General features: G+C 41.8%; 26 non-coding genes across 26 annotated transcripts; 15 read left to right on the top strand and 11 right to left on the bottom strand.

The window, feature by feature from the left end:
* Positions 1-356: 356 nt before the first annotated feature.
* trnak-uuu (transfer RNA lysine (anticodon UUU)) lies at positions 357-429 on the bottom strand. The gene has a single exon. It is a non-coding gene; the product is annotated as a tRNA-Lys (tRNA).
* Positions 430-595: 166 nt separating this feature from the next.
* trnaw-cca (transfer RNA tryptophan (anticodon CCA)) lies at positions 596-667 on the top strand. The gene has a single exon. It is a non-coding gene; the product is annotated as a tRNA-Trp (tRNA).
* A 1,400-nt stretch (positions 668-2,067) lies between these two features.
* Positions 2,068-2,139, top strand: trnaw-cca (transfer RNA tryptophan (anticodon CCA)). Its single transcript has one exon. It is a non-coding gene; the product is annotated as a tRNA-Trp (tRNA).
* A 1,161-nt stretch (positions 2,140-3,300) lies between these two features.
* On the bottom strand, positions 3,301-3,373 carry trnak-uuu (transfer RNA lysine (anticodon UUU)). Its single transcript has one exon. It is a non-coding gene; the product is annotated as a tRNA-Lys (tRNA).
* Positions 3,374-3,539: 166 nt separating this feature from the next.
* Positions 3,540-3,611, top strand: trnaw-cca (transfer RNA tryptophan (anticodon CCA)). The gene has a single exon. It is a non-coding gene; the product is annotated as a tRNA-Trp (tRNA).
* Positions 3,612-5,011: 1,400 nt separating this feature from the next.
* trnaw-cca (transfer RNA tryptophan (anticodon CCA)) lies at positions 5,012-5,083 on the top strand. Its single transcript has one exon. It is a non-coding gene; the product is annotated as a tRNA-Trp (tRNA).
* Positions 5,084-6,244: 1,161 nt separating this feature from the next.
* On the bottom strand, positions 6,245-6,317 carry trnak-uuu (transfer RNA lysine (anticodon UUU)). Its single transcript has one exon. It is a non-coding gene; the product is annotated as a tRNA-Lys (tRNA).
* Positions 6,318-6,483: 166 nt separating this feature from the next.
* Positions 6,484-6,555, top strand: trnaw-cca (transfer RNA tryptophan (anticodon CCA)). The gene has a single exon. It is a non-coding gene; the product is annotated as a tRNA-Trp (tRNA).
* Positions 6,556-7,955: 1,400 nt separating this feature from the next.
* On the top strand, positions 7,956-8,027 carry trnaw-cca (transfer RNA tryptophan (anticodon CCA)). Its single transcript has one exon. It is a non-coding gene; the product is annotated as a tRNA-Trp (tRNA).
* Positions 8,028-9,427: 1,400 nt separating this feature from the next.
* trnaw-cca (transfer RNA tryptophan (anticodon CCA)) lies at positions 9,428-9,499 on the top strand. Its single transcript has one exon. It is a non-coding gene; the product is annotated as a tRNA-Trp (tRNA).
* A 1,161-nt stretch (positions 9,500-10,660) lies between these two features.
* trnak-uuu (transfer RNA lysine (anticodon UUU)) lies at positions 10,661-10,733 on the bottom strand. Its single transcript has one exon. It is a non-coding gene; the product is annotated as a tRNA-Lys (tRNA).
* A 166-nt stretch (positions 10,734-10,899) lies between these two features.
* trnar-ccg (transfer RNA arginine (anticodon CCG)) lies at positions 10,900-10,971 on the top strand. The gene has a single exon. It is a non-coding gene; the product is annotated as a tRNA-Arg (tRNA).
* A 1,161-nt stretch (positions 10,972-12,132) lies between these two features.
* On the bottom strand, positions 12,133-12,205 carry trnak-uuu (transfer RNA lysine (anticodon UUU)). The gene has a single exon. It is a non-coding gene; the product is annotated as a tRNA-Lys (tRNA).
* Positions 12,206-12,371: 166 nt separating this feature from the next.
* trnar-ccg (transfer RNA arginine (anticodon CCG)) lies at positions 12,372-12,443 on the top strand. The gene has a single exon. It is a non-coding gene; the product is annotated as a tRNA-Arg (tRNA).
* A 1,161-nt stretch (positions 12,444-13,604) lies between these two features.
* trnak-uuu (transfer RNA lysine (anticodon UUU)) lies at positions 13,605-13,677 on the bottom strand. Its single transcript has one exon. It is a non-coding gene; the product is annotated as a tRNA-Lys (tRNA).
* A 166-nt stretch (positions 13,678-13,843) lies between these two features.
* Positions 13,844-13,915, top strand: trnar-ccg (transfer RNA arginine (anticodon CCG)). The gene has a single exon. It is a non-coding gene; the product is annotated as a tRNA-Arg (tRNA).
* A 1,161-nt stretch (positions 13,916-15,076) lies between these two features.
* On the bottom strand, positions 15,077-15,149 carry trnak-uuu (transfer RNA lysine (anticodon UUU)). Its single transcript has one exon. It is a non-coding gene; the product is annotated as a tRNA-Lys (tRNA).
* Positions 15,150-15,315: 166 nt separating this feature from the next.
* trnaw-cca (transfer RNA tryptophan (anticodon CCA)) lies at positions 15,316-15,387 on the top strand. The gene has a single exon. It is a non-coding gene; the product is annotated as a tRNA-Trp (tRNA).
* Positions 15,388-16,548: 1,161 nt separating this feature from the next.
* trnak-uuu (transfer RNA lysine (anticodon UUU)) lies at positions 16,549-16,621 on the bottom strand. Its single transcript has one exon. It is a non-coding gene; the product is annotated as a tRNA-Lys (tRNA).
* A 166-nt stretch (positions 16,622-16,787) lies between these two features.
* Positions 16,788-16,859, top strand: trnaw-cca (transfer RNA tryptophan (anticodon CCA)). Its single transcript has one exon. It is a non-coding gene; the product is annotated as a tRNA-Trp (tRNA).
* Positions 16,860-18,020: 1,161 nt separating this feature from the next.
* Positions 18,021-18,093, bottom strand: trnak-uuu (transfer RNA lysine (anticodon UUU)). Its single transcript has one exon. It is a non-coding gene; the product is annotated as a tRNA-Lys (tRNA).
* A 166-nt stretch (positions 18,094-18,259) lies between these two features.
* On the top strand, positions 18,260-18,331 carry trnaw-cca (transfer RNA tryptophan (anticodon CCA)). Its single transcript has one exon. It is a non-coding gene; the product is annotated as a tRNA-Trp (tRNA).
* Positions 18,332-19,492: 1,161 nt separating this feature from the next.
* On the bottom strand, positions 19,493-19,565 carry trnak-uuu (transfer RNA lysine (anticodon UUU)). The gene has a single exon. It is a non-coding gene; the product is annotated as a tRNA-Lys (tRNA).
* Positions 19,566-19,731: 166 nt separating this feature from the next.
* Positions 19,732-19,803, top strand: trnaw-cca (transfer RNA tryptophan (anticodon CCA)). The gene has a single exon. It is a non-coding gene; the product is annotated as a tRNA-Trp (tRNA).
* A 1,161-nt stretch (positions 19,804-20,964) lies between these two features.
* Positions 20,965-21,037, bottom strand: trnak-uuu (transfer RNA lysine (anticodon UUU)). Its single transcript has one exon. It is a non-coding gene; the product is annotated as a tRNA-Lys (tRNA).
* A 166-nt stretch (positions 21,038-21,203) lies between these two features.
* On the top strand, positions 21,204-21,275 carry trnaw-cca (transfer RNA tryptophan (anticodon CCA)). The gene has a single exon. It is a non-coding gene; the product is annotated as a tRNA-Trp (tRNA).
* Positions 21,276-22,019: the final 744 nt, after the last annotated feature.

Here is a 22,019-nt window from a genome sequence, read left to right as displayed (position 1 = left end):
TCGTCTGCGTGTTTTGACCGCCTTTGAGCCAGTGGATTACTGAACACAACGCGCCAACAAAACTGAGTTTTTGGGATATAAAGAGGGACTTTATTGAACAAAACAAACATTTATTGTGTAGCTGAGACTCTTGTGACTGCAACCAGATGAAAATCTTCAAAGGTAAGTGATTAATTTGATGGCTATTTCTGACTTTCGTGACTCTATATGATTGGAAAATGTTTGTATGCTTTTGGAAGAGGGGCGCTGTCCTCAGATAATCGCATGGTATGCTTTTGCAGTAAAGCCATTTTTAAATCTGACCAAATACAAGTATGGAAAGACTGCCTAGTGAAGGAAGGTGAACATTAAAGCAGCGCCCGAACAGGGACTTGAACCCTGGACCCTCAGATTAAAAGTCTGATGCTCTACCGACTGAGCTATTCGGGCTCTGCATTTACTTATTTTCATACACCTAACCTGTCGGGCAGAGGCACGTGCTGACGAGGGGGCATTGTCAGATAATACATTTCCCAAGAGATCCAGGCCTCCATTCCAAAAGATACAATCAACGAAATCTGAACTAGGCATCCCCTCCAAAGACACGTTTCGTCTAGACCTCGTGGCGCAACGGTAGCGCGTCTGACTCCAGATCAGAAGGTTGCGTGTTCAAATCACGTCGTGGTCAGTGTTTTTATGTGTGCAATCTCTACCTCCTTTAAACAGCGAAGTCAATGAATCAACACAAGTACCAATGTGGCTTACAGTACAAACCTCGAACGAAAACAACCAAACCAATTCTGCTTTAGATGACAATTGTCTCTCATAAAAGCCTGTCACACTGCAAATTCCCAGATCAGATGATGCTGTGTGATTGATTCACAGGCTGAAATCAGTCTTCGAACACGGATTTTAACTTCTTATGGCTTAGGGGAAGTGATTCGACATCTGGATGAGAAGAGTGCCCAAAGTAAACTGCCTGTTACTCAGGCCCAGAATCTAGGATATGCATATAAATGGTAGATTTGGATAGAACACACTTTAAAGTTTCCAAAACCGTTCAAATGATGTCTGTGAGTATAACAGAACTGATATGGCAGGTGAAAATCTGAGGAAAATCCATCCGGGAAGTGGGACTTTATTTGACGTGGGAAGTTTTCAATTGAATGCCTATTGAGTTTCTAATGGGTTAGGACCCAGATTGCAGTTCCTATGGCTTCCACTAGATGTCAACAGTCTTTAGACATTGTTTCAGGATTGTTTTCTGAAAAATGAAGAAGAATGAGACCTTCTGTCAGTGGACTGAGGAAGCATGCAGTGCTGGTTTGCGCACATGACCAAGTGCGTGCCCGTCGTTGTTTTTCCTTTCTATTGAATACGCTATTGTCCGGTTGAAATATTATTGAGTATTTAGACAATTGCCAACCTGAAGATTAATTATAAAAATCGTTTGACATGTTTCAACAAACTTTACCGGTACTGTTCGGACGTATTCGTCTGCGTGTTTTGACCGCCTTTGAGCCAGTGGATTACTGAACACAACGCGCCAACAAAACTGAGATTTTGGGATATAAAGAGGGACTTTATTGAACAAAACAAACATTTATTGTGTAGCTGAGACTCTTGTGACTGCAGCCAGATGAAAATCTTCAAAGGTAAGTGATTAATTTGATGGCTATTTCTGACTTTCGTGACTCTATATGATTGGAAAATGTTTGTATGCTTTTGGAAGAGGGGCGCTGTCCTCAGATAATCGCATGGTATGCTTTCGCAGTAAAGCCATTTTTAAATCTGACCAAATGCAAGTATGGAAAGACTGCCTACTAAAGGAAGGTGAACATTAAAGCAGCGCCCGAACAGGGACTTGAACCCTGGACCCTCACATTAAAATTTTGATGCTCTACCGACTGAGCTATTCGGGCTCTGCATTTACTTATTTTCATACACCTAACCTGTCGGGCAGAGGCACGTGCTGACGAGGGGGCATTGTCAGATAATACATTTCCCAAGAGATCCAGGCCTCCATTCCAAATGATACAATCAATGAAATCTGAACTAGGCATCCCCTCCAAAGACGCGTTTTGTCTAGACCTCGTGGCGCAACGGTAGCGCGTCTGACTCCAGATCAGAAGGTTGCGTGTTCAAATCACGTCGTGGTCAGTGTTTTTATGTGTGCAATCTCTACCTTCTTTAAACAGCGAAGTCAATGAATCAACACAAGTACCAATGTGGCTTACAGTACAAACCTCGAACGAAAAAAACCAAACCAATTCTGCTTTAGATGACAATTGTCTCTCATAAAAGCCTGTCACACTGCAAATTCCCACATCAGATGATGCTGTGTGATTGATTGACAGGCTTAAATCAGTCTTCGAACACGGATTTTAACTTCTTATGGCTTAGGGGATGTGATTCGACATCTGGATGAGAAGAGTGCCCAAAGTAAACTGCCTGTTACTCAGGCCCAGAATCTAGGATATGCATATAAATGGTAGATTTGGATAGAACACACTTTAAAGTTCCCAAAACCGTTCAAATGATGTCTGTGAGTATAACAGAACTGATATGGCAGGTGAAAATCTGAGGAAAATCCATCCGGAAAGTGGGACTTTATTTGACGTGGGAAGTTTTCAATTGAATGCCTATTGAGTTTCTAATGGGTTAGGACCCAGATTGCAGTTCCTATGGCTTCCACTAGATGTCAACAGTCTTTAGACATTGTTTCAGGATTGTTTTCTGAAAAATGAAGAAGAATGAGACCTTCTGTCAGTGGACTGAGGAAGCATGCAGTGCTGGTTTGCGCACATGACCAAGTGCGTGCCCGTCGTTGTTTTTCCTTTCTATTGAATACGCTATTGTCCGGTTGAAATATTATTGAGTATTTAGACAATTGCCAACCTGAAGATTAATTATAAAAATCGTTTGACATGTTTCAACAAACTTTACCGGTACTGTTCGGACGTATTCGTCTGCGTGTTTTGACCGCCTTTGAGCCAGTGGATTACTGAACACAACGCGCCAACAAAACTGAGATTTTGGGATATAAAGAGGGACTTTATTGAACAAAACAAACATTTATTGTGTAGCTGAGACTCTTGTGACTGCAACCAGATGAAAATCTTCAAAGGTAAGTGATTAATTTGATCGCTATTTCTGACTTTCGTGACTCTATATGATTGGAAAATGTTTGTATGCTTTTGGAAGAGGGGCGCTGTCCTCAGATAATCGCATGGTATGCTTTTGCAGTAAAGCCATTTTTAAATCTGACCAAATACAAGTATGGAAAGACTGCCTAGTGAAGGAAGGTGAACATTAAAGCAGCGCCCGAAGAGGGACTTGAACCCTGGACCCTCAGATTAAAAGTCTGATGCTCTACCGACTGAGCTATTCGGGCTCTGCATTTACTTATTTTCATACACCTAACCTGTCGGGCAGAGGCACGTGCTGACGAGGGGGCATTGTCAGATAATACATTTCCCAAGAGATCCAGGCCTCCATTCCAAAAGATACAATCAACGAAATCTGAACTAGGCATCCCCTCCAAAGACACGTTTCGTCTAGACCTCGTGTCGCAACGGTAGCGCGTCTGACTCCAGATCAGAAGGTTGCGTGTTCAAATCACGTCGTGGTCAGTGTTTTTATGTGTGCAATCTCTACCTCCTTTAAACAGCGAAGTCAATGAATCAACACAAGTACCAATGTGGCTTACAGTACAAACCTCGAACGAAAACAACCAAACCAATTCTGCTTTAGATGACAATTGTCTCTCATAAAAGCCTGTCACACTGCAAATTCCCAGATCAGATGATGCTGTGTGATTGATTCACAGGCTGAAATCAGTCTTCGAACACGGATTTTAACTTCTTATGGCTTAGGGGAAGTGATTCGACATCTGGATGAGAAGAGTGCCCAAAGTAAACTGCCTGTTACTCAGGCCCAGAATCTAGGATATGCATATAAATGGTAGATTTGGATAGAACACACTTTAAAGTTTCCAAAACCGTTCAAATGATGTCTGTGAGTATAACAGAACTGATATGGCAGGTGAAAATCTGAGGAAAATCCATCCGGGAAGTGGGACTTTATTTGACGTGGGAAGTTTTCAATTGAATGCCTATTGAGTTTCTAATGGGTTAGGACCCAGATTGCAGTTCCTATGGCTTCCACTAGATGTCAACAGTCTTTAGACATTGTTTCAGGATTGTTTTCTGAAAAATGAAGAAGAATGAGACCTTCTGTCAGTGGACTGAGGAAGCATGCAGTGCTGGTTTGCGCACATGACCAAGTGCGTGCCCGTCGTTGTTTTTCCTTTCTATTGAATACGCTATTGTCCGGTTGAAATATTATTGAGTATTTAGACAATTGCCAACCTGAAGATTAATTATAAAAATCGTTTGACATGTTTCAACAAACTTTACCGGTACTGTTCGGACGTATTCGTCTGCGTGTTTTGACCGCCTTTGAGCCAGTGGATTACTGAACACAACGCGCCAACAAAACTGAGATTTTGGGATATAAAGAGGGACTTTATTGAACAAAACAAACATTTATTGTGTAGCTGAGACTCTTGTGACTGCAGCCAGATGAAAATCTTCAAAGGTAAGTGATTAATTTGATGGCTATTTCTGACTTTCGTGACTCTATATGATTGGAAAATGTTTGTATGCTTTTGGAAGAGGGGCGCTGTCCTCAGATAATCGCATGGTATGCTTTCGCAGTAAAGCCATTTTTAAATCTGACCAAATGCAAGTATGGAAAGACTGCCTACTAAAGGAAGGTGAACATTAAAGCAGCGCCCGAACAGGGACTTGAACCCTGGACCCTCACATTAAAATTTTGATGCTCTACCGACTGAGCTATTCGGGCTCTGCATTTACTTATTTTCATACACCTAACCTGTCGGGCAGAGGCACGTGCTGACGAGGGGGCATTGTCAGATAATACATTTCCCAAGAGATCCAGGCCTCCATTCCAAATGATACAATCAATGAAATCTGAACTAGGCATCCCCTCCAAAGACGCGTTTTGTCTAGACCTCGTGGCGCAACGGTAGCGCGTCTGACTCCAGATCAGAAGGTTGCGTGTTCAAATCACGTCGTGGTCAGTGTTTTTATGTGTGCAATCTCTACCTTCTTTAAACAGCGAAGTCAATGAATCAACACAAGTACCAATGTGGCTTACAGTACAAACCTCGAACGAAAACAACCAAACCAATTCTGCTTTAGATGACAATTGTCTCTCATAAAAGCCTGTCACACTGCAAATTCCCACATCAGATGATGCTGTGTGATTGATTGACAGGCTTAAATCAGTCTTCGAACACGGATTTTAACTTCTTATGGCTTAGGGGATGTGATTCGACATCTGGATGAGAAGAGTGCCCAAAGTAAACTGCCTGTTACTCAGGCCCAGAATCTAGGATATGCATATAAATGGTAGATTTGGATAGAACACACTTTAAAGTTCCCAAAACCGTTCAAATGATGTCTGTGAGTATAACAGAACTGATATGGCAGGTGAAAATCTGAGGAAAATCCATCCGGAAAGTGGGACTTTATTTGACGTGGGAAGTTTTCAATTGAATGCCTATTGAGTTTCTAATGGGTTAGGACCCAGATTGCAGTTCCTATGGCTTCCACTAGATGTCAACAGTCTTTAGACATTGTTTCAGGATTGTTTTCTGAAAAATGAAGAAGAATGAGACCTTCTGTCAGTGGACTGAGGAAGCATGCAGTGCTGGTTTGCGCACATGACCAAGTGCGTGCCCGTCGTTGTTTTTCCTTTCTATTGAATACGCTATTGTCCGGTTGAAATATTATTGAGTATTTAGACAATTGCCAACCTGAAGATTAATTATAAAAATCGTTTGACATGTTTCAACAAACTTTACCGGTACTGTTCGGACGTATTCGTCTGCGTGTTTTGACCGCCTTTGAGCCAGTGGATTACTGAACACAACGCGCCAACAAAACTGAGATTTTGGGATATAAAGAGGGACTTTATTGAACAAAACAAACATTTATTGTGTAGCTGAGACTCTTGTGACTGCAACCAGATGAAAATCTTCAAAGGTAAGTGATTAATTTGATCGCTATTTCTGACTTTCGTGACTCTATATGATTGGAAAATGTTTGTATGCTTTTGGAAGAGGGGCGCTGTCCTCAGATAATCGCATGGTATGCTTTTGCAGTAAAGCCATTTTTAAATCTGACCAAATACAAGTATGGAAAGACTGCCTAGTGAAGGAAGGTGAACATTAAAGCAGCGCCCGAACAGGGACTTGAACCCTGGACCCTCAGATTAAAAGTCTGATGCTCTACCGACTGAGCTATTCGGGCTCTGCATTTACTTATTTTCATACACCTAACCTGTCGGGCAGAGGCACGTGCTGACGAGGGGGCATTGTCAGATAATACATTTCCCAAGAGATCCAGGCCTCCATTCCAAAAGATACAATCAACGAAATCTGAACTAGGCATCCCCTCCAAAGACACGTTTCGTCTAGACCTCGTGGCGCAACGGTAGCGCGTCTGACTCCAGATCAGAAGGTTGCGTGTTCAAATCACGTCGTGGTCAGTGTTTTTATGTGTGCAATCTCTACCTCCTTTAAACAGCGAAGTCAATGAATCAACACAAGTACCAATGTGGCTTACAGTACAAACCTCGAACGAAAACAACCAAACCAATTCTGCTTTAGATGACAATTGTCTCTCATAAAAGCCTGTCACACTGCAAATTCCCAGATCAGATGATGCTGTGTGATTGATTCACAGGCTGAAATCAGTCTTCGAACACGGATTTTAACTTCTTATGGCTTAGGGGAAGTGATTCGACATCTGGATGAGAAGAGTGCCCAAAGTAAACTGCCTGTTACTCAGGCCCAGAATCTAGGATATGCATATAAATGGTAGATTTGGATAGAACACACTTTAAAGTTTCCAAAACCGTTCAAATGATGTCTGTGAGTATAACAGAACTGATATGGCAGGTGAAAATCTGAGGAAAATCCATCCGGGAAGTGGGACTTTATTTGACGTGGGAAGTTTTCAATTGAATGCCTATTGAGTTTCTAATGGGTTAGGACCCAGATTGCAGTTCCTATGGCTTCCACTAGATGTCAACAGTCTTTAGACATTGTTTCAGGATTGTTTTCTGAAAAATGAAGAAGAATGAGACCTTCTGTCAGTGGACTGAGGAAGCATGCAGTGCTGGTTTGCGCACATGACCAAGTGCGTGCCCGTCGTTGTTTTTCCTTTCTATTGAATACGCTATTGTCCGGTTGAAATATTATTGAGTATTTAGACAATTGCCAACCTGAAGATTAATTATAAAAATCGTTTGACATGTTTCAACAAACTTTACCGGTACTGTTCGGACGTATTCGTCTGCGTGTTTTGACCGCCTTTGAGCCAGTGGATTACTGAACACAACGCGCCAACAAAACTGAGTTTTTGGGATATAAAGAGGGACTTTATTGAACAAAACAAACATTTATTGTGTAGCTGAGACTCTTGTGACTGCAACCAGATGAAAATCTTCAAAGGTAAGTGATTAATTTGATGGCTATTTCTGACTTTCGTGACTCTATATGATTGGAAAATGTTTGTATGCTTTTGGAAGAGGGGCGCTGTCCTCAGATAATCGCATGGTATGCTTTCGCATTAAAGCCATTTTTAAATCTGACCAAATACATGTATGGAAAGACTGCCTAGTGAAGGAAGGTGAACATTAAAGCAGCGCCCGAACAGGGACTTGAAACCTGGACCCTCAGATTAAAAGTCTGATGCTCTACCGACTGAGCTATTCGGTCTCTGCATTTGCTTATTTTCATACACCTAACCTGTCGGGCAGAGGCACGTGCTGACGAGGGGGCATTGTCAGATAATACATTTCCCAAGAGATCCAGGCCTCCATTCCAAATTATACAATCAACGAAATCTGAACTAGGCATCCCCTCCAAAGATGCGTTTTGTCTAGACCTCGTGGCGCAACGGTAGCGCGTCTGACTCCAGATCAGAAGGTTGCGTGTTCAAATCACGTCGTGGTCAGTGTTTTTATGTGTGCAATCTCTACCTTCTTTAAACAGCGAAGTCAATGAATCAACACAAGTACCAATGTGGCTTACAGTACAAACCTCGAACGAAAACAACCAAACCAATTCTGCTTTAGATGACAATTGTCTCTCATAAAAGCCTGGCACACTGCAAATTCCCAGATCAGATGATGCTGTGTGATTGATTCACAGGCTTAAATCAGTCTTCGAACACGGATTTTAACTTCTTATGGCTTAGGGGAAGTGATTCGACATCTGGATGAGAAGAGTGCCCAAAGTAAACTGCCTGTTACTCAGGCCCAGAATCTAGGATATGCATATAAATGGTAGATCTGGATAGAACACACTTTAAAGTTTCCAAAACCGTTCAAATGATGTCTGTGAGTATAACAGAACTGATATGGCAGGTGAAAATCTGAGGAAAATCCATCCGGGAAGTGGGATTTTTTTTTATGTGGGAAGTTTTCAATTGAATGCCTATTGAGTTTCTAATGGGTTAGGACCCAGATTGCAGTTCCTATGGCTTCCACTAGATGTCAACAGTCTTTAGACATTGTTTCAGGATTGTTTTCTGAAAAATGAAGAAGAATGAGACCTTCTGTCAGTGGACTGAGGAAGCATGTAGTGCTGGTTTGCGCACATGACCAAGTGCGTGCCCGTCGTTGTTTTTCCTTTCTATTGAATACGCTATTGTCCGGTTGAAATATTATTGAGTATTTAGACAATTGCCAACCTGAAGATTAATTATAAAAATCGTTTGACATGTTTCAACAAACTTTACCGGTACTGTTCGGACGTATTCGTCTGCGTGTTTTGACCGCCTTTGAGCCAGTGGATTACTGAACACAACGCGCCAACAAAACTGAGTTTTTGGGATATAAAGAGGGACTTTATTGAACAAAACAAACATTTATTGTGTAGCTGAGACTCTTGTGACTGCAACCAGATGAAAATCTTCAAAGGTAAGTGATTAATTTGATGGCTATTTCTGACTTTCGTGACTCTATATGATTGGAAAATGTTTGTATGCTTTTGGAAGAGGGGCGCTGTCCTCAGATAATCGCATGGTATGCTTTCGCATTAAAGCCATTTTTAAATCTGACCAAATACATGTATGGAAAGACTGCCTAGTGAAGGAAGGTGAACATTAAAGCAGCGCCCGAACAGGGACTTGAAACCTGGACCCTCAGATTAAAAGTCTGATGCTCTACCGACTGAGCTATTCGGTCTCTGCATTTGCTTATTTTCATACACCTAACCTGTCGGGCAGAGGCACGTGCTGACGAGGGGGCATTGTCAGATAATACATTTCCCAAGAGATCCAGGCCTCCATTCCAAATTATACAATCAACGAAATCTGAACTAGGCATCCCCTCCAAAGATGCGTTTTGTCTAGACCTCGTGGCGCAACGGTAGCGCGTCTGACTCCAGATCAGAAGGTTGCGTGTTCAAATCACGTCGTGGTCAGTGTTTTTATGTGTGCAATCTCTACCTTCTTTAAACAGCGAAGTCAATGAATCAACACAAGTACCAATGTGGCTTACAGTACAAACCTCGAACGAAAACAACCAAACCAATTCTGCTTTAGATGACAATTGTCTCTCATAAAAGCCTGGCACACTGCAAATTCCCAGATCAGATGATGCTGTGTGATTGATTCACAGGCTTAAATCAGTCTTCGAACACGGATTTTAACTTCTTATGGCTTAGGGGAAGTGATTCGACATCTGGATGAGAAGAGTGCCCAAAGTAAACTGCCTGTTACTCAGGCCCAGAATCTAGGATATGCATATAAATGGTAGATCTGGATAGAACACACTTTAAAGTTTCCAAAACCGTTCAAATGATGTCTGTGAGTATAACAGAACTGATATGGCAGGTGAAAATCTGAGGAAAATCCATCCGGGAAGTGGGATTTTTTTTTATGTGGGAAGTTTTCAATTGAATGCCTATTGAGTTTCTAATGGGTTAGGACCCAGATTGCAGTTCCTATGGCTTCCACTAGATGTCAACAGTCTTTAGACATTGTTTCAGGATTGTTTTCTGAAAAATGAAGAAGAATGAGACCTTCTGTCAGTGGACTGAGGAAGCATGCAGTGCTGGTTTGCGCCCATGACCAAGTGCGTGCCCGTCGTTGTTTTTCCTTTCTATTGAATACGCTATTGTCCGGTTGAAATATTATCGAGTATTTAGACAATTGCCAACCTGAAGATTAATTATAAAAATCGTTTGACATGTTTCAACAAACTTTACCGGTACTGTTCGGACATATTCGTCTGCGTGTTTTGACCGCCTTTGAGCCAGTGGATTACTGAACACAACGCGCCAACAAAACTGAGATTTTGGGATATAAAGAGGGACTTTATTGAACAAAACAAACATTTATTGTGTAGCTGAGACTCTTGTGACTGCAACCAGATGAAAATCTTCAAAGGTAAGTGATTAATTTGATGGCTATTTCTGACTTTCGTGACTCTATATGATTGGAAAATGTTTGTATGCTTTTGGAAGAGGGGCGCTGTCCTCAGATAATCGCATGGTATGCTTTCGCTGTAAAGCCATTTTTAAATCTGACCAAATGCAAGTATGGAAAGACTGCCTACTGAAGGAAGATGAACATTAAAGCAGCGCCCGAACAGGGACTTGAACCCTGGACCCTCAGATTAAAAGTCTGATGCTCTACCGACTGAGCTATTCGGGCTCTGAGTTTGCTTATTTTCATACACCTAACCTGTCGGGCAGAGGCACGTGCTGACGAGGGGGCATTGTCAGATAATACATTTCCCAAGAGATCCAGGCCTCCATTCCAAATGATACAATCAACGAAATCTGAACTAGGCATCCCCTCCAAAGATGCGTTTTGTCTAGACCTCGTGGCGCAACGGTAGCGCGTCTGACTCCGGATCAGAAGGTTGCGTCTTCAAATCACGTCGTGGTCAGTGTTTTTATGTGTGCAATCTCTACCTTCTTTAAACAGCGAAGTCAATGAATCAACACAAGTACCAATGTGGCTTACAGTACAAACCTCGAACGAAAACAACCAAACCAATTCTGCTTTAGATGACAATTGTCTCTCATAAAAGCCTGGCACACTGCAAATTCCCAGATCAGATGATGCTGTGTGATTGATTGACAGGCTTAAATCAGTCTTCGAACACGGATTTTAACTTCTTATGGCTTAGGGGAAGTGATTCGACATCTGGATGAGAAGAGTGCCCAAAGTAAACTGCCTGTTACTCAGGCCCAGAATCTAGGATATGCATATAAATGGTAGATTTGGATAGAACACACTTTAAAGTTTCCAAAACCGTTCAAATGATGTCTGTGAGTATAACAGAACTGATATGGCAGGTGAAAATCTGAGGAAAATCCATCCGGGAAGTGGGATTTTTTTTTATGTGGGAAGTTTTCAATTGAATGCCTATTGAGTTTCTAATGGGTTAGGACCCAGATTGCAGTTCCTATGGCTTCCACTAGATGTCAACAGTCTTTAGACATTGTTTCAGGATTGTTTTCTGAAAAATGAAGAAGAATGAGACCTTCTGTCAGTGGACTGAGGAAGCATGCAGTGCTGGTTTGCGCCCATGACCAAGTGCGTGCCCGTCGTTGTTTTTCCTTTCTATTGAATACGCTATTGTCCGGTTGAAATATTATCGAGTATTTAGACAATTGCCAACCTGAAGATTAATTATAAAAATCGTTTGACATGTTTCAACAAACTTTACCGGTACTGTTCGGACATATTCGTCTGCGTGTTTTGACCGCCTTTGAGCCAGTGGATTACTGAACACAACGCGCCAACAAAACTGAGATTTTGGGATATAAAGAGGGACTTTATTGAACAAAACAAACATTTATTGTGTAGCTGAGACTCTTGTGACTGCAACCAGATGAAAATCTTCAAAGGTAAGTGATTAATTTGATGGCTATTTCTGACTTTCGTGACTCTATATGATTGGAAAATGTTTGTATGCTTTTGGAAGAGGGGCGCTGTCCTCAGATAATCGCATGGTATGCTTTCGCTGTAAAGCCATTTTTAAATCTGACCAAATGCAAGTATGGAAAGACTGCCTACTGAAGGAAGATGAACATTAAAGCAGCGCCCGAACAGGGACTTGAACCCTGGACCCTCAGATTAAAAGTCTGATGCTCTACCGACTGAGCTATTCGGGCTCTGAGTTTGCTTATTTTCATACACCTAACCTGTCGGGCAGAGGCACGTGCTGACGAGGGGGCATTGTCAGATAATACATTTCCCAAGAGATCCAGGCCTCCATTCCAAATGATACAATCAACGAAATCTGAACTAGGCATCCCCTCCAAAGATGCGTTTTGTCTAGACCTCGTGGCGCAACGGTAGCGCGTCTGACTCCGGATCAGAAGGTTGCGTCTTCAAATCACGTCGTGGTCAGTGTTTTTATGTGTGCAATCTCTACCTTCTTTAAACAGCGAAGTCAATGAATCAACACAAGTACCAATGTGGCTTACAGTACAAACCTCGAACGAAAACAACCAAACCAATTCTGCTTTAGATGACAATTGTCTCTCATAAAAGCCTGGCACACTGCAAATTCCCAGATCAGATGATGCTGTGTGATTGATTGACAGGCTTAAATCAGTCTTCGAACACGGATTTTAACTTCTTATGGCTTAGGGGAAGTGATTCGACATCTGGATGAGAAGAGTGCCCAAAGTAAACTGCCTGTTACTCAGGCCCAGAATCTAGGATATGCATATAAATGGTAGATTTGGATAGAACACACTTTAAAGTTTCCAAAACCGTTCAAATGATGTCTGTGAGTATAACAGAACTGATATGGCAGGTGAAAATCTGAGGAAAATCCATCCGGGAAGTGGGACTTTATTTGACGTGGGAAGTTTTCAATTGAATGCCTATTGAGTTTCTAATGGGTTAGGACCCAGATTGCAGTTCCTATGGCTTCCACTAGATGTCAACAGTCTTTAGACATTGTTTCAGGATTGTTTTCTGAAAAATGAAGAAGAATGAGACCTTCTGTCAGTGGACTGAGGAAGCATGCAGTGCTGGTTTGCGCACATGACCTAGTGCGTGCCCGTCGTTGTTTTTCCTTTCTATTGAATACGCTATTGTCCGGTTGAAATATTATCGAGTATTTAGACAATTGCCAACCTGAAGATTAATTATAAAAATCGTTTGACATGTTTCAACAAACTTTACCGGTACTGTTCGGACGTATTCGTCTGCGTGTTTTGACCGCCTTTGAGCCAGTGGATTACTGAACACAACGCGCCAACAAAACTGAGATTTTGGGATATAAAGAGGGACTTTATTGAACAAAACAAACATTTATTGTGTAGCTGAGACTCTTGTGACTGCAACCAGATGAAAATCTTCAAAGGTAAGTGATTAATTTGATCGCTATTTCTGACTTTCGTGACTCTATATGATTGGAAAATGTTTGTATGCTTTTGGAAGAGGGGCGCTGTCCTCAGATAATCGCATGGTATGCTTTCGCAGTAAAGCCATTTTTAAATCTGACCAAATGCAAGTATGGAAAGACTGCCTACTGAAGGAAGGTAAACATTAAAGCAGCGCCCGAACAGGGACTTCAACCCTGGACCCTCAGATTAAAAGTCTGATGCTCTACCGACTGAGCTATTCGGGCTCTGAGTTTGCTTATTTTCATACACCTAACCTGTCGGGCAGAGGCACGTGCTGACGAGGGGGCATTGTCAGATAATACATTTCCCAAGAGATCCAGGCCTCCATTCCAAATGATACAATCAACGAAATCTGAACTAGGCATCCCCTCCAAAGATGCGTTTTGTCTAGACCTCGTGGCGCAACGGTAGCGCGTCTGACTCCGGATCAGAAGGTTGCGTCTTCAAATCACGTCGTGGTCAGTGTTTTTATGTGTGCAATCTCTACCTTCTTTAAACAGCGAAGTCAATGAATCAACACAAGTACCAATGTGGCTTACAGTACAAACCTCGAACGAAAACAACCAAACCAATTCTGCTTTAGATGACAATTGTCTCTCATAAAAGCCTGTCACACTGCAAATTCCCAGATCAGATGATGCTGTGTGATTGATTCACAGGCTTAAATCAGTCTTCGAACACGGATTTTAAATTCTTATGGCTTAGGGGAAGTGATTCGACATCTGGATGAGAAGAGTGCCCAAAGTAAACTGCCTGTTACTCAGGCCCAGAATCTAGGATATGCATATAAATGGTAGATTTGGATAGAACACACTTTAAAGTTTCCAAAACCGTTCAAATGATGTCTGTGAGTATAACAGAACTGATATGGCAGGTGAAAATCTGAGGAAAATCCATCCGGGAAGTGGGATTTTTTTTGATGTGGGAAGTTTTCAATTGAATGCCTATTGAGTTTCTAATGGGTTAGGACCCAGATTGCAGTTCCTATGGCTTCCACTAGATGTCAACAGTCTTTAGACATTGTTTCAGGATTGTTTTCTGAAAAATGAAGAAGAATGAGACCTTCTGTCAGTGGACTGAGGAAGCATGCAGTGCTGGTTTGCGCACATGACCAAGTGCGTGCCCGTCGTTGTTTTTCCTTTCTATTGAATACGCTATTGTCCGGTTGAAATATTATTGAGTATTTAGACAATTGCCAACCTGAAGATTAATTATAAAAATCGTTTGACATGTTTCAACAAACTTTACCGGTACTGTTCGGACGTATTCGTCTGCGTGTTTTGACCGCCTTTGAGCCAGTGGATTACTGAACACAACGCGCCAACAAAACTGAGTTTTTGGGATATAAAGAGGGACTTTATTGAACAAAAGAAACATTTATTGTGTAGCTGAGACTCTTGTGACTGAAACCAGATGAAAATCTTCAAAGGTAAGTGATTAATTTGATGGCTATTTCTGACTTTCGTGACTCTATATGATTGGAAAATGTTTGTATGCTTTTGGAAGAGGGGCGCTGTCCTCAGATAATCGCATGGTATGCTTTCGCATTAAAGCCATTTTTAAATCTGACCAAATACAAGTATGGAAAGACTGCCTAGTGAAGGAAGGTGAACATTAAAGCAGCGCCCGAACAGGGACTTGAAACCTGGACCCTCAGATTAAAAGTCTGATGCTCTACCGACTGAGCTATTCGGGCTCTGCATTTACTTATTTTCATACACCTAACCTGTCGGGCAGAGGCACGTGCTGACGAGGGGGCATTGTCAGATAATACATTTCCCAAGAGATCCAGGCCTCCATTCCAAATGATACAATCAACGAAATCTGAACTAGGCATCCCCTCCAAAGACGCGTTTTGTCTAGACCTCGTGGCGCAACGGTAGCGCGTCTGACTCCAGATCAGAAGGTTGCGTGTTCAAATCACGTCGTGGTCAGTGTTTTTATGTGTGCAATCTCTACCTCCTTTAAACTGCGAAGTCAATGAATCAACACAAGTACCAATGTGGCTTACAGTACAAACCTCGAACGAAAACAACCAAACCAATTCTGCTTTAGATGACAATTGTCTCTCATAAAAGCCTGTCACACTGCAAATTCCCAGATCAGATGATGCTGTGTGATTGATTCACAGGCTTAAATCAGTCTTCGAACACGGATTTTAACTTCTTATGGCTTAGGGGAAGTGATTCGACATCTGGATGAGAAGAGTGCCCAAAGTAAACTGCCTGTTACTCAGGCCCAGAATCTAGGATATGCATATAAATGGTAGATTTGGATAGAACACACTTTAAAGTTTCCAAAACCATTCAAATGATGTCTGTGAGTATAACAGAACTGATATGGCAGGTGAAAATCTGAGGAAAATCCATCCGGGAAGTGGGATTTTTTTTGATGTGGGAAGTTTTCAATTGAATGCCTATTGAGTTTCTAATGGGTTAGGACCCAGATTGCAGTTCCTATGGCTTCCACTAGATGTCAACAGTCTTTAGACATTGTTTCAGGATTGTTTTCTGAAAAATGAAGAAGAATGAGACCTTCTGTCAGTGGACTGAGGAAGCATGCAGTGCTGGTTTGCGCACATGACCAAGTGCGTGCCCGTCGTTGTTTTTCCTTTCTATTGAATACGCTATTGTCCGGTTGAAATATTATCGAGTATTTAGACAATTGCCAACCTGAAGATTAATTATAAAAATCGTTTGACATGTTTCAACAAACTTTACCGGTACTGTTCGGACGTATTCGTCTGCGTGTTTTGACCGCCTTTGAGCCAGTGGATTACTGAACACAACGCGCCAACAAAACTGAGTTTTTGGGATATAAAGAGGGACTTTATTGAACAAAAGAAACATTTATTGTGTAGCTGAGACTCTTGTGACTGCAACCAGATGAAAATCTTCAAAGGTAAGTGATTAATTTGATGGCTATTTCTGACTTTCGTGACTCTATATGATTGGAAAATGTTTGTATGCTTTTGGAAGAGGGGCGCTGTCCTCAGATAATCGCATGGTATGCTTTCGCATTAAAGCCATTTTTAAATCTGACCAAATACAAGTATGGAAAGACTGCCTAGTGAAGGAAGGTGAACATTAAAGCAGCGCCCGAACAGGGACTTGAACCCTGGACCCTCAGATTAAAAGTCTGATGCTCTACCGACTGAGCTATTCGGGCTCTTCATTTACTTATTTCCATACACCTAACCTGTCGGGCAGAGGCACGTGCTGACGAGGGGGCATTGTCAGATAATACATTTCCCAAGAGATCCAGGCCTCCATTCCAAATGATACAATCAACGAAATCTGAACTAGGCATCCCCTCCAAAGATGCTTTTTGTCTAGACCTCGTGGCGCAACGGTAGCGCGTCTGACTCCAGATCAGAAGGTTGCGTGTTCAAATCATGTCGTGGTCAGTGTTTTTATGTGTGCAATCTCTACCTTCTTTAAACAGCGAAGTCAATGAATCAACACAAGTACCAATGTGGCTTACAGTACAAACCTCGAACGAAAACAACCAAACCAATTCTGCTTTAGATGACAATTGTCTCTCATAAAAGCCTGTCACACTGCAAATTCCCAGATCAGATGATGCTGTGTGATTGATTGACAGGCTTAAATCAGTCTTCGAACACGGATTTGAACTTCTTATGGCTTAGGGGAAGTGATTCGACATCTGGATGAGAAGAGTGCCCAAAGTAAACTGCCTGTTACTCTGGCTCAGAATCTAGGATATGCATATAAATGGTAGATTTGGATAGAACACACTTTAAAGTTTCCAAAACCATTAAAATGATGTCTGTGAGTATAACAGAACTGATATGGCAGGTGAAAATCTGAGGAAAATCCATCCGGGAAGTGGGACTTTATTTGACGTGGGAAGTTTTCAATTGAATGCCTATTGAGTTTCTAATGGGTTAGGACCCAGATTGCAGTTCCTATGGCTTCCACTAGATGTCAACAGTCTTTAGACATTGTTTCAGGATTGTTTTCTGAAAAATGAAGAAGAATGAGACCTTCTGTCAGTGGACTGAGGAAGCATGCAGTGCTGGTTTGCGCACATGACCTAGTGCGTGCCCGTCGTTGTTTTTCCTTTCTATTGAATACGCTATTGTCCGGTTGAAATATTATCGAGTATTTAGACAATTGCCAACCTGAAGATTAATTATAAAAATCGTTTGACATGTTTCAACAAACTTTACCGGTACTGTTCGGACATAATCGTCTGCGTGTTTTGACCGCCTTTGAGCCAGTGGATTACTGAACACAACGCGCCAACAAAACTGAGTTTTTGGGATATAAAGAGGGACTTTATTGAACAAAAGAAACATTTATTGTGTAGCTGAGACTCTTGTGACTGAAACCAGATGAAAATCTTCAAAGGTAAGTGATTAATTTGATGGCTATTTCTGACTTTCGTGACTCTATATGATTGGAAAATGTTTGTATGCTTTTGGAAGAGGGGCGCTGTCCTCAGATAATCGCATGGTATGCTTTCGCATTAAAGCCATTTTTAAATCTGACCAAATACAAGTATGGAAAGACTGCCTAGTGAAGGAAGGTGAACATTAAAGCAGCGCCCGAACAGGGACTTGAAACCTGGACCCTCAGATTAAAAGTCTGATGCTCTACCGACTGAGCTATTCGGGCTCTGCATTTACTTATTTTCATACACCTAACCTGTCGGGCAGAGGCACGTGCTGACGAGGGGGCATTGTCAGATAATACATTTCCCAAGAGATCCAGGCCTCCATTCCAAATGATACAATCAACGAAATCTGAACTAGGCATCCCCTCCAAAGACGCATTTTGTCTAGACCTCGTGGCGCAACGGTAGCGCGTCTGACTCCAGATCAGAAGGTTGCGTGTTCAAATCACGTCGTGGTCAGTGTTTTTATGTGTGCAATCTCTACCTCCTTTAAACTGCGAAGTCAATGAATCAACACAAGTACCAATGTGGCTTACAGTACAAACCTCGAACGAAAACAACCAAACCAATTCTGCTTTAGATGACAATTGTCTCTCATAAAAGCCTGTCACACTGCAAATTCCCAGATCAGATGATGCTGTGTGATTGATTCACAGGCTTAAATCAGTCTTCGAACACGGATTTTAACTTCTTATGGCTTAGGGGAAGTGATTCGACATCTGGATGAGAAGAGTGCCCAAAGTAAACTGCCTGTTACTCAGGCCCAGAATCTAGGATATGCATATAAATGGTAGATTTGGATAGAACACACTTTAAAGTTTCCAAAACCATTCAAATGATGTCTGTGAGTATAACAGAACTGATATGGCAGGTGAAAATCTGAGGAAAATCCATCCGGGAAGTGGGATTTTTTTTGATGTGGGAAGTTTTCAATTGAATGCCTATTGAGTTTCTAATGGGTTAGGACCCAGATTGCAGTTCCTATGGCTTCCACTAGATGTCAACAGTCTTTAGACATTGTTTCAGGATTGTTTTCTGAAAAATGAAGAAGAATGAGACCTTCTGTCAGTGGACTGAGGAAGCATGCAGTGCTGGTTTGCGCACATGACCAAGTGCGTGCCCGTCGTTGTTTTTCCTTTCTATTGAATACGCTATTGTCCGGTTGAAATATTATCGAGTATTTAGACAATTGCCAACCTGAAGATTAATTATAAAAATCGTTTGACATGTTTCAACAAACTTTACCGGTACTGTTCGGACGTATTCGTCTGCGTGTTTTGACCGCCTTTGAGCCAGTGGATTACTGAACACAACGCGCCAACAAAACTGAGTTTTTGGGATATAAAGAGGGACTTTATTGAACAAAAGAAACATTTATTGTGTAGCTGAGACTCTTGTGACTGCAACCAGATGAAAATCTTCAAAGGTAAGTGATTAATTTGATGGCTATTTCTGACTTTCGTGACTCTATATGATTGGAAAATGTTTGTATGCTTTTGGAAGAGGGGCGCTGTCCTCAGATAATCGCATGGTATGCTTTCGCATTAAAGCCATTTTTAAATCTGACCAAATACAAGTATGGAAAGACTGCCTAGTGAAGGAAGGTGAACATTAAAGCAGCGCCCGAACAGGGACTTGAACCCTGGACCCTCAGATTAAAAGTCTGATGCTCTACCGACTGAGCTATTCGGGCTCTTCATTTACTTATTTCCATACACCTAACCTGTCGGGCAGAGGCACGTGCTGACGAGGGGGCATTGTCAGATAATACATTTCCCAAGAGATCCAGGCCTCCATTCCAAATGATACAATCAACGAAATCTGAACTAGGCATCCCCTCCAAAGATGCTTTTTGTCTAGACCTCGTGGCGCAACGGTAGCGCGTCTGACTCCAGATCAGAAGGTTGCGTGTTCAAATCATGTCGTGGTCAGTGTTTTTATGTGTGCAATCTCTACCTTCTTTAAACAGCGAAGTCAATGAATCAACACAAGTACCAATGTGGCTTACAGTACAAACCTCGAACGAAAACAACCAAACCAATTCTGCTTTAGATGACAATTGTCTCTCATAAAAGCCTGTCACACTGCAAATTCCCAGATCAGATGATGCTGTGTGATTGATTGACAGGCTTAAATCAGTCTTCGAACACGGATTTGAACTTCTTATGGCTTAGGGGAAGTGATTCGACATCTGGATGAGAAGAGTGCCCAAAGTAAACTGCCTGTTACTCAGGCCCAGAATCTAGGATATGCATATAAATGGTAGATTTGGATAGAACACACTTTAAAGTTTCCAAAACCATTCAAATGATGTCTGTGAGTATAACAGAACTGATATGGCAGGTGAAAATCTGAGGAAAATCCATCCGGGAAGTGGGATTTTTTTTGATGTGGGAAGTTTTCAATTGAATGCCTATTGAGTTTCTAATGGGTTAGGACCCAGATTGCAGTTCCTATGGCTTCCACTAGATGTCAACAGTCTTTAGACATTGTTTCAGGATTGTTTTCTGAAAAATGAAGAAGAATGAGACCTTCTGTCAGTGGACTGAGGAAGCATGCAGTGCTGGTTTGCGCACATGACCAAGTGCGTGCCCGTCGTTGTTTTTCCTTTCTATTGAATACGCTATTGTCCGGTTGAAATATTATCGAGTATTTAGACAATTGCCAACCTGAAGATTAATTATAAAAATCGTTTGACATGTTTCAACAAACTTTACCGGTACTGTTCGGACGTATTCGTCTGCGTGTTTTGACCGCCTTTGAGCCAGTGGATTACTGAACACAACGCGCCAACAAAACTGAGTTTTTGGGATATAAAGAGGGACTTTATTGAACAAAAGAAACATTTATTGTGTAGCTGAGACTCTTGTGACTGCAACCAGATGAAAATCTTCAAAGGTAAGTGATTAATTTGATGGCTATTTCTGACTTTCGTGACTCTATATGATTGGAAAATGTTTGTATGCTTTTGGAAGAGGGGCGCTGTCCTCAGATAATCGCATGGTATGCTTTCGCATTAAAGCCATTTTTAAATCTGACCAAATACAAGTATGGAAAGACTGCCTAGTGAAGGAAGGTGAACATTAAAGCAGCGCCCGAACAGGGACTTGAACCCTGGACCCTCAGATTAAAAGTCTGATGCTCTACCGACTGAGCTATTCGGGCTCTTCGTTTACTTATTTCCATACACCTAACCTGTCGGGCAGAGGCACGTGCTGACGAGGGGGCATTGTCAGATAATACATTTCCCAAGAGATCCAGGCCTCCATTCCAAATGATACAATCAACGAAATCTGAACTAGGCATCCCCTCCAAAGATGCTTTTTGTCTAGACCTCGTGGCGCAACGGTAGCGCGTCTGACTCCAGATCAGAAGGTTGCGTGTTCAAATCATGTCGTGGTCAGTGTTTTTATGTGTGCAATCTCTACCTTCTTTAAACAGCGAAGTCAATGAATCAACACAAGTACCAATGTGGCTTACAGTACAAACCTCGAACGAAAACAACCAAACCAATTCTGCTTTAGATGACAATTGTCTCTCATAAAAGCCTGTCACACTGCAAATTCCCAGATCAGATGATGCTGTGTGATTGATTGACAGGCTTAAATCAGTCTTCGAACACGGATTTGAACTTCTTATGGCTTAGGGGAAGTGATTCGACATCTGGATGAGAAGAGTGCCCAAAGTAAACTGCCTGTTACTCAGGCCCAGAATCTAGGATATGCATATAAATGGTAGATTTGGATAGAACACACTTTAAAGTTTCCAAAACCATTAAAATGATGTCTGTGAGTATAACAGAACTGATATGGCAGGTGAAAATCTGAGGAAAATCCATCCGGGAAGTGGGACTTTATTTGACGTGGGAAGTTTTCAATTGAATGCCTATTGAGTTTCTAATGGGTTAGGACCCAGATTGCAGTTCCTATGGCTTCCACTAGATGTCAACAGTCTTTAGACATTGTTTCAGGATTGTTTTCTGAAAAATGAAGAAGAATGAGACCTTCTGTCAGTGGACTGAGGAAGCATGCAGTGCTGGTTTGCGCACATGACCTAGTGCGTGCCCGTCGTTGTTTTTCCTTTCTATTGAATACGCTATTGTCCGGTTGAAATATTATCGAGTATTTAGACAATTGCCAACCTGAAG

Source organism: Salmo salar, chromosome 03 (assembly GCF_965601325.2).
Source record: "Salmo salar chromosome 03, fSalSal1, whole genome shotgun sequence".
NCBI lineage: Eukaryota > Metazoa > Chordata > Actinopteri > Salmoniformes > Salmonidae > Salmo > Salmo salar.
The sequence above is the reverse complement of the archived record's forward strand: the minus strand, read 5'-3'. Positions and strand labels throughout refer to the sequence as shown.